This window comes from Orcinus orca, chromosome 12, assembly GCF_937001465.1.
Source record: "Orcinus orca chromosome 12, mOrcOrc1.1, whole genome shotgun sequence".
Taxonomy (NCBI): domain Eukaryota; kingdom Metazoa; phylum Chordata; class Mammalia; order Artiodactyla; family Delphinidae; genus Orcinus; species Orcinus orca.
The window spans coordinates 77,223,522-77,235,708 of NC_064570.1; the positions used below are offsets into that span (position 1 = coordinate 77,223,522).

At 39.6% G+C, this 12,187-nt stretch overlaps 1 protein-coding gene across 7 annotated transcripts in view; it reads left to right on the plus strand.

Annotated features, from left to right (window-relative positions):
* The window catches only part of FILIP1 (filamin A interacting protein 1), a 269,457-nt gene that overhangs the window by 73,670 nt on the left and 183,600 nt on the right, over positions 1-12,187 (plus strand). The window contains exon 1 of one of the 7 annotated variants that reach the window (XM_004270104.3): positions 528-1,019. The exons of the other annotated variants lie outside the window; for them this stretch is intronic. The gene's annotated coding sequence lies outside the window, so the exon portion shown is untranslated. Of the gene's footprint in view, positions 1-527; positions 1,020-12,187 lie in introns of those variants that run through there. 7 annotated transcript variants of the gene reach the window in all.

Below are 12,187 nucleotides of genomic sequence, written 5' to 3' on the forward strand. Positions count from 1 at the left end.
CAAGGCTGTTGACAACCAGAGGTGTCTGAAGTCCTGGTTTTCCTGGAGTGTTCTCCGTTTCTTGCTTTGAATGAATGACCTGAGTGAGAACGCTAAGATTTTCCTTTCAAAAACATAATGTTATAGACATTCCTTTATGATAAACTTACTTTAATAACAGTCAGGTATATAAGCTGGTTAAGTCTGATATAACAGGTATGAATGTAATCTAGCTACGAATGCAACACATCAATGTAAAAAGCTGCCTGGGAATGATCTTTTACTGTGAGTTTTCCCAAGAGTTGTCATACAGTTTTAAAAGCCTTTTCTATTTAAGACCGTTTATCTGAGAAAGCCTAATTGAGCAGAATATTGCATTGATAAATTGCTCTGCTCAAGGCAACTGCCTTGAGGTTCCAAATCACAATCTGCATTTAAGGGCTTCCAACAATAATTACCTCTGTGTAATGAGCAGCAGTCCTTAAAAGGGTCTGCCGTTTCCCCGCAGTCTTTTACAGGGTGAGCAGAGCTGTATCCACTGATAACCCAGCTGCCGAGGAACTGAGCAGAGCCGGCTCCAAACTTCTCAGCTGTTGACAGGCTTGACTTGCTGAGAACACTGGTTAAATATAGCACACGCGAGCTCAGCTTCTCGACAAAGTCACTGCTCTGACAGTGCTGTGAAGGGAGCAGAAGACGAGAAACCTAATCTCAGAATCCAACACCTAGCAACAGTTGAAAAAACTTTTAAACAAAAGTCTGGGTGGGAGATATACAACAGCCTCCAATTTCTGCTGATCGGGATTTCAGGGAGAAGAAGCTGCTTTCCCCTTCTCTCTACCCAGTTTCCTGCATGACTTCAGCTATTGGCTAGTCCTAGGAAAGAAAGTGGGAAAAGCTTTTTCCTCTGTATTCTTTTGGGCTGGATAGTTTTCCAGAACTCCAGTCTCTCTTGGGCTGTGGGGCAAGCCACTGGGTTCTTCCAAGGATAAGCTACCTCCATAAAGGACGTACCTTTGGTTAGACGAGCTGCCAGTCAGGTAAGACCAAAATACACAGCTACCTACTGTCTTAAGAAATCTCTGTTTCCACAAGAAGAGAGCTCTCTCTGATTCTGTGTTGTCTGTTTCCTTTGATTCTCACTGTTCCACTGTGATAACACGTTTAGGAATTATGATGATCACTGTGAATTCTTTTTAAAGAATCAGAAAGTCATCTCTTTCTCAGAATTATCCGATTGTTTTCTAAACACAAAGATTGTAATGATGCTTTAATAGCGATCAAAATATGTCTGCCAAGTTATCATTTTCTGGCAGGTAACAGAAATACGACAAAGGACAACTTCACAGTCCTTTCACAATGAGGATGGCTAACCAATGGGAGGGGTATTTTCTCCAGAAGCAAAATAACTTTCATATAATGAAACTAGCTGAGCAGCTTGTGTGGTAAATGAAAGGCAAGTCCTGCGTGGTGTTTGCGTTGCTGTGCTTTTGACTGGCTGGCTTCTCCTTTGCCGGATTCTCTGATTACACTGGTACACCTTGTGCTGGTTCTGACCTCGTTACATGACAGTCACCCCAAGTGCTTCTCACTAGGCACAAGATATGCCTGGTTTCAGATCACTGCTTTTGCAGTTGTTGAATAGTATTCAGGAGAATACTATTTTGTGTTTTTTTAAAAAAAGACATTGAGTAATTGCTTGTATATAGATGAGACAGATTCTGATTTTTAAAACTCAAATTGAATGTATTAGAAAAAATTCTTTCTTAAGTTGCACGTATGTGTGTATGAATGTGTTCACCATAGTGTGAAGGAAATCCTCCTTTTGTCTTTGTATTGGCTCCCCTTCCATGAGTTTCTATGCTGTTTTATCAGAATTGCTTAGCGTGATCAATATCACACTGAATCTGACAAAACTTACGGCTGCACATTGGTGACGTGGTTAGTATTGGTAACTCGTGTCTGTAGTTGGGTTGGATTTGTGTAAGAAGTTTGTTCCTCTAAGTGAACATGATAATTTGAAAAAATATTCTAAACTAGGGATAATTTCAAAGAAGATACAAATGCACATTTTAAAAGAAATTATTCGAGTCTATTTTGTCAACTTAACTAATTTACCCCAAACCAGTTTTGAACAAATTGTTGACAAGAATGTATCAACTCTTTCAGTAAATGTTCCTATTTTAAGAAAAACGAATTAAAGCTTATATATCATATGCTCAGAAAAATGAAATAGTACATACATTTCAGTACATATTATATTTCATGATTCTGATTGCATGATTAGTTTACAAAGTAAATGCAGCTAATCACGTACAATGAATGTAACAGTGCAAAATGCACTCTGGTAAACTTGGTATCAGAGAATGAAACTTCTGGTGCTTTAGTGGAGATGAAGTATCTTTGTCTTTAAAGAGTTTCAAAAAGTCTGAACTAAATGCTTTACATTTTTCTTGTTTTTATCTTAGGAAGGGTCACATTGTTGGCTTACAAACGTCTGTGTAAAGCCAAAATCTGCCATTCGTAGATTTCGGAGGCATGTAATTTCTTTTGGAGTTAGTGGAACAGTGTGAGGATAACTGAGTACAGCATTTGGCCCTGGGTGAAAGCATGTTTCCTGATGGATTGATTTCTGAGTATCACTGTCTTCATGACTGTAAGTTTACCCTTGAGAATCAAAAATAGCTCAGGTTAGAGCACGTGCTTTCCTCCAGTTTATGAACAATCAGCGGTGCAGGTTGTGTTCTCTCGTTCACTCAGGCTCACGTCTGTGTTGTTTTGACCCTTGACCATAAGAGAGCCCATTGCCATTTCTCCCACCACCCTAAGGTCTGTTCCCTTCATCCTTGGTCTGTATGATAACAGCGCTGCTCCCCTTCCACCCCTCGTTGCCATCCAGACCACCTTGCCCATGACCCTGGGGTTAATTTTCTTATGCTTGTCTCTCCTACTCCTCGCTTATCTTTTGCAACTAGTCGCTGCCAAACACCTAGGCTGGGTATTTTGAGAACCTTCCATCATCTGGCATGTACTTAACTTTTCCAGTCTCAGCTCCCACTACTCAACAACAAGTGTCCTTCTGCTTCAGATAGTTCAGATTTTGGGCCCTTCTCCAAACACCTACATACTGCATATTTCAATGCTCCACCTCTGCCCCTTTCATTCCCTCCTGCCTGGAACACTTTTCCTCCTCTCTCCTGTAGAGACTTTGTCCGCTGTTTAAAACCCAGATCAGTGGCTTCCACTTTCACAATGATTTCCCAGACCATACCATTTAGAAGTGATTCCTTCTTAGTTTGGGCTGTTTGGTGCTCTGTTAGAATTAGGGTCCTTTGGAGCAGGGTTTACTTCTTGAAATTCAGAACAAGTTTATGAAGGTGACCGGGTACAAAACATTGTCCTAAGCATCCCTTGGCTCTGGAGCGGTTCGGCCCCATGTACCTTGTGGATGTTCTATGAACATTTTTGGCTCTGGATTTCTAATGGTGAGCATGTGAGAAAGTATAGGTAAGTATAAAATCAAGACAAGCAACTGTAAGTGTGGTTAATAGCTTTTTATCTCAAAAACTTCTCAAGGAAGGTCTTCATAGTTTTACCGAGTACAGAAAAATTACAAGTAATTGTGACTACGCTCGTGTACTTGATTGTGGAGACGATGTACCTCTTGGGAATGAAATAGGAAGGCAGATATATAAAGACTATATATATATATTTATACATGCATCTCCTGTGTATACACCTAGAGCTCTAAATACCATAACTCGTATACTTTTATCATCTTCTGATACCAGATTCTATTTATAGTTACCTTTGGTACTATACATTTAAATCATGGTTCCTTCCATTTGTGGGTCATCATGGATTAAAATCTGGCCTTGAACATTAAAATATTTAAATATCATGATTATCCCTTTTTATTTTTCCGTAAATATTTTAAAAAGAGACATTTCTCAGTTTTATTTTAAATCACTCCTGAAACCTGTAGCCTTACTGTGTGAGATAAAGCATGAATCATGATTCTGAACTAATTTTTTTCCATGTTCACCAAAAGAAAAGAATTCTCTTTACATTTTAAGACAGCCAAGGAGGTTAAAATTACTCTTTTAAATGGGTGTTCACCAAGAATCACTATGGGATTTTCTCAAAGAAACTTATGAAATATTTAATATATTCATTTAGCAATGATTTCCCAGTGGTTATAATTTTTACTTATTCTTTAGAAGTGACACTTTGTGGTAAAATACTCATTCTCAACTAATGCTAATTGTCTGTTTTGGAAGATGAGCATTTCTTCACAAAACAGTTGCCCTAAGAAATAAGATTTTACAGAGCTTGTTTAATTGACATCTTCACTAATTTGTCCCCTCTCTAACATGTGGGTTTTAAAACAGCAGCATCATGGGAAGTGAAGGGGTGAGCTTAGGCTGAGATCTATTTCAGCAGACAAGTTTAAGAGAAAAAAGGCTGGTAACAGCTTATTAGAAAAATAATATCTGAAAGCCCGCAACATACATTTGTTTATACATTAATTATTTTAAAGATATGTAGCAGTAGAATGAAAGATAAGCTAATAAAATGTGTTTTGCTTCCTTATATCTGAGCTGGATGTGTCATTCAGATGGAGGAGGCAGGAAAGGCTAATTGCATAGGCAAGTCAGACGGCCTGAATTCAGGTTTCAGCTCACTATGACCCTGGGCAAGGTTACTCTCTGTGCCTCAGCTTCCTCATCTCTAAAATGAGGGTAATAATACTAGCTTCCTCAGAGAGTTGTTCTGAAGATTAAACGAGTTGATAAAACTTACAGTTGCCCAATAGACTTTTCAATAATTTTATGCTATTCTTGCTTTATTAGTGCACTTTAAATATAGTTATCTGTTTAGCTTAATCTTTGTTGCACACAAAAATCTTAGATACAGACGGTTTGTAAAATCAGGTTCATAGATCATAGGAAAGACAGAAGAATGTATTGTTTAAATGTGGAATCTTGTCAGGGACATACTTTGCTGCTGTGTACTCCAAGCAGACATAGTTTGAGCTCCAGCCAATAATTTAGTATGGAATTTATGTTTCAATCCCTCCGTTATCACTCAGCAGTGTGCTGTCTTATAGAATTATTACTAAAAAGGCCAAGAAATCACCCACAGCATAGACTGTTCCATGGTTTCTATATTTGCACTTGGAGATAATGTGTGTTTATATGTAGTGCTTGGGTATCTCTTTTATAGCCGACTACGCTGGGAGACTTCCTCTTCCAAGGAGGGATATATTATTAAATTTATCATTCTTTATTTCTTCCCTTAGATGTTTTGTTTTGTTTTACTAACCTAGTAACAGATAAAAATGAAAAGACCAAAAAAGGTCATCTCACACGAGGTTCAGCCTCACCAAATACAAGTGAATTCTTGCTACTCATTGCCCTTAATCCTAGTCATTCCTCTTAAACATGGCAAGAAAGTATATTCCAAGGCAAAAAAAGAGTGTTACCTGATAAAGATGTATGAGTATATTATGGGGTGCTCACTATTCTGTATATTTAACTTAACAAAAATATATGAAGCACTCAAAAGTAGAGAAGTTTCTTAGTAACTTCTACTAGCTTATGCAGGGTACTCACAGTTTAGACCTGTCCATTTTGCTTTATTTTTCACAATTGAAAGGATAAGTTTCTAAAAGATAAGGCAAACTGAATTTCAGAATGATCATTCTCTAATGAAGACCTTGTTTTAGAAAGAAAGAAAGAAGAAAGGAGGGAAAGAAAAGAATTTTCTTGGCTTTATAGAATACATTATAAAGGTTCTAGGGCAAAAATATGGGAACCTCAGGAAAACATATTGGCTTATGTTCTTCTTTTTTCCTTAAATGGTCAGTCCTACTCTTTAGCTAATCAGAGAAGAGAAAAGACTGCAGGCAGAATACGACTTTCCCCATGGCAGTAGCTGAGGCAGTGTAATTTCAAAGGCTAGGCAGCGAGTTGTGTAAGAACTTAGAATAAGGAAAGTCCAGCATGAATTGGGCAGCTCCAGTTGGCTGTTGACCAGCTGATTGCAGAACTTGAGAAACTCCCAGGAAAGAGATGAAGAAACACGATATTAACCAGCACTCCAGTCCCTGAGAGCTTTGTTTAAGCCACAGCAGCACTGAAAAGTCAAAAGAATGTTGGTGTTGCGTTTCCTTTTTGGGAAATGGTGTCAATGTGCATAATATTGTGTGATTTATGTGTTACTGAGGTCTGTGAAAGACAGACTTTAAAAAGAATTTTTAAAGCTAATGCAGAATTTATCTCAAGTGGTCTGACTTTCATTGAACCCTTAAGGTTCAGGGATTTTTCTGTTTTTCCTTAAATGCTGTCACCTACCTCCTTCACCAAACCATAGATGAAAACAATTGTTGCTTCACTGGCCAAGGACTTTATATGTCTACACTTGAAAATAATCTTTTTTTTTTTTTTGCTTTTTCAATAATTGTAATTGCAATCTTTCAATCTTTCCAAGTTACTTTGAAGAAGTGAATTATCTGCTGCTTATCTTTGTAAGGAAAAGGTGAAAGAAAGCCATGAAATGGGCATATCAGAGTTGGCCAAATGCATTCTTTAAAAAATGATTTGCTACAGATTTAAAGCCAAAAGCCAATTTGATTGAAAACAGTAGACTGCTGACATCACCAAGACAATCAAATTACTGCCAACTTGCCTTGTTTATATAAAAGATCTTTGCAAAAATAAGGTCCCCCCCGACACACACATGAGTCATAGGCGATACAGTAATAGGGATAAATGGACTTTATTTTTCTTTATATGTCTTTAATATATTTACGTCTTAAGTAACTCCTTTTAGGGCCTGCTTCTTTGACTGAGATACCACAGGAAAGGAAGAGGCATTGCTGAGTTCATAATGCTATTTCAGTGTGGCAGCCTAAGTACATGAGGAAATGACACCCCGGGCCTGTATTCGGAGCCTTGCAGTTACTGTGACGACAACACACACTAATGGAAAACAAAGATGGTCTGCTTGCCAGCACGAGCCAGGAAGAGTTTTGCCAGCTCAGATTTTTCCTAATTATTCTATAAGTCTTGAAATGTGACACTTGAGATATTCAAGGCTCTTTGTGTTTCATTAACTGTTTAGTGAGTGACGCATGCTTCACGGGCAGCCTGGAATTTGGACAAGGGAGGGGCCTTTACATATAAGCTTAACTTTCACATGCTCTCTTGATAGATCTCATCCTCTGGTTTGGACACCGCCAGACCAACTGCTTTGGTCACAGCCTGTTGTTTGGTCCTTAAGAAAGGCAGCTGCTTTGGTAGAATTCACTCCTCGGGGGCCCCTCAACTTTGGTGACAAATCCCCACCTTCCATCTTCTGTTCATTCCATAGATCGTTGCCCAGCATGCCAGGTGTTCCTACTAATGACTGGGACATCTGAATCCCAATTCTTATATAGTGATATAATAGATAATATAATGATAATAACAGCTACATATAATATAGATTATCTACTTAATGTATGTATTATAGAGCTGTGCATAATTATTTAGTATATATACATGATGCCAGTAATAGCATATACTGGAGATTTTTCTGTGCCACGCACCTTGAATGATTTTATTTACTTCTCATAACAACCCGATGAGGCACTATTTTTATCTCTTGTTTTATGGATTAGAAAAATGAGGTTTATAGATGATAAGTAACTTGCTCAGTGGTAGATTTGAGATTCTAACCCAGGCAATTTGATCTTATTTAGCCCATATTTTCACCACTTTCTTGTAATGCAGGCAGTTGTTCAAGGAGAACCTCTACCTAGGTGACTGTGAGACGTTTTGGTGAAAGGTGTCGAATGTGACCCTGCAGTCTGAAAAGATTCACTAAGAGCAAAGAACAAAGAGATCTGGGGTCAAAAGGCCAATGGGGCTCTTCTCCAGGGTCCTGAAGTAGAGCCAGAAGCTGTAATGGCCTGCGGAGCTGGGCGACCCAGGAAGAGCTAGGCCTGGGGCCCTGGAACACAGAAGCTCTTCTTCCACAGTGGTGGATGGCACAGCGTGGTTCTTGGCTTCTACGCTGCTGAGATGATTCTCTGGAGAAGGAACACGTGGAGCGTTTGGATTTATGATCTGTTATGGGCGCTCTTGTAGCCAGATCCCTTGATGCCATTGGGAGTTCTGGTCTGTTGTTGCTCCTGTTGACAAGTTAGAACTCCCCCTCCTATTGTAAAGAAATGCTCTGCAGATCTCTGCCTTGGTCATGGGCATTCCGTTTGTTAAGTGGTTCAAGAGAGAGTCCTGCAACATACTTATTCCAGCTGTTGGTAGCAATAAAGCTGGAAGAAGCCTTCGGTGGTGTGTGTAAGGTTGTTGGGGGAGGTACTGAGGAAGGGGACAGAAAGTCTCATTCTGTATAAGAGCCTTATTGACTCCCAATGACTTTGTTTAGGGAGTGAGTTGTCAACCTAACAGCATGTTGTTCCTTCTGAAAAACAGAGCTGACTGTAGTTTAAGGAAAATTACCTGATACTTTTCAGCCAGTGGTTTGCTACAGTGGAGCAATGGCGTGAGATATTTTATTATTCTATTTAATTCTTTTACCTTTATTCAAATCCGAGTCATCTCCAATGAGGCCAAAAATCTGACTCTCTGGATATAATTGGAATTTTTGAGTTTCTATTTACTTGTATGACACTTAACTTTTGTACTATCTGAAGTAAAAGGAGAGCAGTTCTAATACAATTTTGATGGAGCAGATAATGCTTTGCTTTTTCTTACACCAGTGGCCATAAATACTCTACTTTTCCTGTGTATCAAATATCCCAGGTGGTAGGATTTAATATCCCAAGAAGGTGAATGTTTCACGTGAAATAAACACATAACAGAATGAATCTCTACCTTCTGAGAAATTCTATTCTGTGAATTACGAACGGCATCTTGTCACAACTATGTAGCACACCCCAGCCCCGCTCCTACATGCTCACTACTGGTCAGCACACAGGACTTGTAGGCTACTTTCCTGACAGGCTAAACACCTTTCTGAAGCAAATACACTCTTTGCTCTGTGGCATAGACCTATTTAATCCAAAATAAAGGTCGTGATGTATTATATTTCATTAAGGCACTCTTTTTCATTCACATGATCTCTCCTGACTTCCTTACGACAAACAAACTAAGAATTTCCCTTTTGTCCTCCCTGTCTTTATGTGAAAAGGTGTAACAGTGTCAAAGGAGGGAAATAATTAGTGTTATATCCTTTGGAGACAAAGGGCTTCACTGGTTGGGTTCTGGAAGTATTCTTTTTCTCATTCAATTATTCTAAATTCCTCTTGGCACCCAAACCGCATGATAATTCAGACATTCTGTGAGACCTCCTAGTTCTCTTGGCATTGCCACAGCTGGTCTGACTTCCAGCAGGAATGGGGGCTCTGAGTCTCACACTGTCCATGATCACCTAGCTTTGGTCCTGGAGCCACCCATACCAAAGAGGGTGGAAACCTCTAGACTCTGAGCTCACTCGGGACCATCAGGTCATCTAGTCTGTGGTTCTCAACACTCCCTGTGTGTCAGAGTCACCTGGGATGCTTTGAAAATGCAGATGTCCAGGCAATGCCCCAGAGGTTCTGATTCAAGCTGCCCTGAGTGCATGCCCAAGTGTTGATCTATTTTGGAAGCTTTTATGTGATTTTAATGTGCATCCAGGGTTGAGAGCCAGTTATCTAATACAATCTCTTCATTTTAAAGAAGAAGGTACCAGGATGAAGGAAGAGAGGTCACTTGGTAGAAGGTACAATGTCCTCTGAGGCTGAGTCTATTACCTTTTCTATCACATGATCATAATAAACAACAAAGTAGCCAATATTTAATGACTGCTTTCTATGTGTTAGGCACTAGCAAGGCAGAAGTGAGGCAGATACTCGTACACTCTACATGTACAGATAAGGAGGCTGAGGGAGCTGCCCAAGGCCCTCCAACAAGCAGGTGGCAGATCTGCGATTTGAGTGCAGGCAATTGGACTCCTCAGCTTGTGCTCTTAATCTCTTAATCACTTTGCTGTTCTGGAGCCAACTCTGAGAATGTAAGGTGTTGAGTGGCAGCTGCTCCCCTATTTCAGCATCAGGGGTCTTGTGGCAGCTGGCCTTGGTGCTCTGAGATCCCACTAGCTGGTTTGCTGCTTGGCTGGAGATGGGGTCCTTGCAGTCTCTATTTTCCCAATAAGTGTGCCAACTGGAGACAACCCATTCTCTTAGAGACTGTTCCAAAGCGTTCCATTTTCCCCAGTGACTTTGTTTCTTTTATCCAGTCTTTCTTTTGTGGACCATTATAATATTTCCTGTCTTACTTTTGGGCACATATCTTTTTACCTTTAGGTGGAAATTCTAACCACAAACTCTACTCTCTCGTTCAGACCTTGACTTTTCCCCTAACCCTGTGAGTTTGGCTGTGTTCACCATTTTCCCTGGGATTTCCCCATCTCTGGACTTTCTTACTACCCCCTAACTTCTCATGACCTCAGCAACAACAGGAAGGGATTAATCACTTCACTTCTTCTATAGCAGCAGGTGCGTTAGAAACAAGCTGGTCTGTCCCATGGAAGTGACTGGCTGGAGGGTCAGCGTACTCCAAAGATCTCTTAAAGTATACATTTTTAGGTTGCATTATGGAATTAATTTTCTGATTGATTCTGTAAGTTTACATTTCTATAGAGAAGGCTTTTTTACACCTTGGGAAAAATCTATATACATTGTCTGGTTAAATGAACTTTACCAAGATGAAAATCACAAATGGCAAATACCTATAGCACAGATTTCTGTAAGCAATAGCAACTCAACAAAAAGTGAAAGATTATAATATTCTATGATAAATATTTACATGTAAATTTAAAAAATGAACGTGATATATAGATTCAGGTATGACTTGGGACTTTTTTTAGAGCCGTGTTTCATAAAACAAGTGCTCAATAAGTTGAATCTGTTAAGTGTCATGGAATTGAGGAAGTAAACATTACTGAACAGCTTTGATCAGTAATTGGACTGAACATAATTTTTTTTATATAAACATAGGAATAACAATCACTGACCATGGGTGATTATTTCTCTGCTTCTCAGTATTCTCTAAACCTTTAATGACCACATATTGTTTTTATTACAAGTTAAAAATCAACAGACATCTTAAATGTTCATTAGAGCATCAGAGAGTAATGAATGCTTAACTGAGTGGAAGCTAGACTCTGTAGCTGTGATTAGCATGATATATGTATATTCCCAACAACAGACTAGAACTCTTACTTTAAATGCATAACTATTTTTCAAAAATTAATTAATTAATTTATTTTTGCTGTGTTGCGTCTTCGTTTCTGTGCGAGGGCTTTCTCTAGTTGTGGCAAGCGGCGGCCATTCTTCATCGTGGTGCGCGGGCCTCTCACTATCGCGGCCTCTCTTGTTGTGAATCACAGGCTCCAGACGCACAGGCTCAGTAGTTGTGGCTCACGGGCCTAGTTGCTCTGCGGCACGTGGGATCTTCCCAGACCAGGGCTCGAACCCGTGTCCCCTGCATTGGCAGGCAGATTCTCAACCACTGCGCCACCAGGGGAGCCCCAAATGCATAACTATTGACACAAGTCTAATTGCTCCTCATCTCTTCACTCACGTGCTGCAAAACTCATAAAAAAAACAACAACAAACAAACACAAAACAAAACACAACCAAGCCCTTATTTGGTTTACTAGCTGGAAATGCGCTTCTCCTTGGAAATCTATTTTGGAGTTAGTTGCTCTCCTCCCCTACAAGTGGTAAAGCAACAGCTGCCATTTAATTAATGTTCTGCTGACAGCTCCAGCTGATGAATACCGTTGAAGTTCCCTATCAGCATCAATACTACCCACATTACCCCAGGAGGAAATATTGATTATAGTTGCTTGATTTTGCCTTATTTCACTGTAGCTTTCTTTCCTGCACTACTTCCTTCAAATTCCAATGAGGCTGTTATTTACATCACCATTCACATCTTCCAGGGAATAAGGTCCCGGTGGAACACATGTGTTCCTGGTGATGTATTGCAATGGAATCTCACCAAAATGAACACGTGAAGCACTGAGCTCAAATAGAGGAGAGGACTGGGGGAAAACCAGATGAAAGTGACTTGTGGTTTCTCAGAAAGTAAAGAATTTTGTCCTTTTGAGAGAGAGATTAGAGAAAAGAAAAAGAGCTCTTGTTTTTCCACATAGC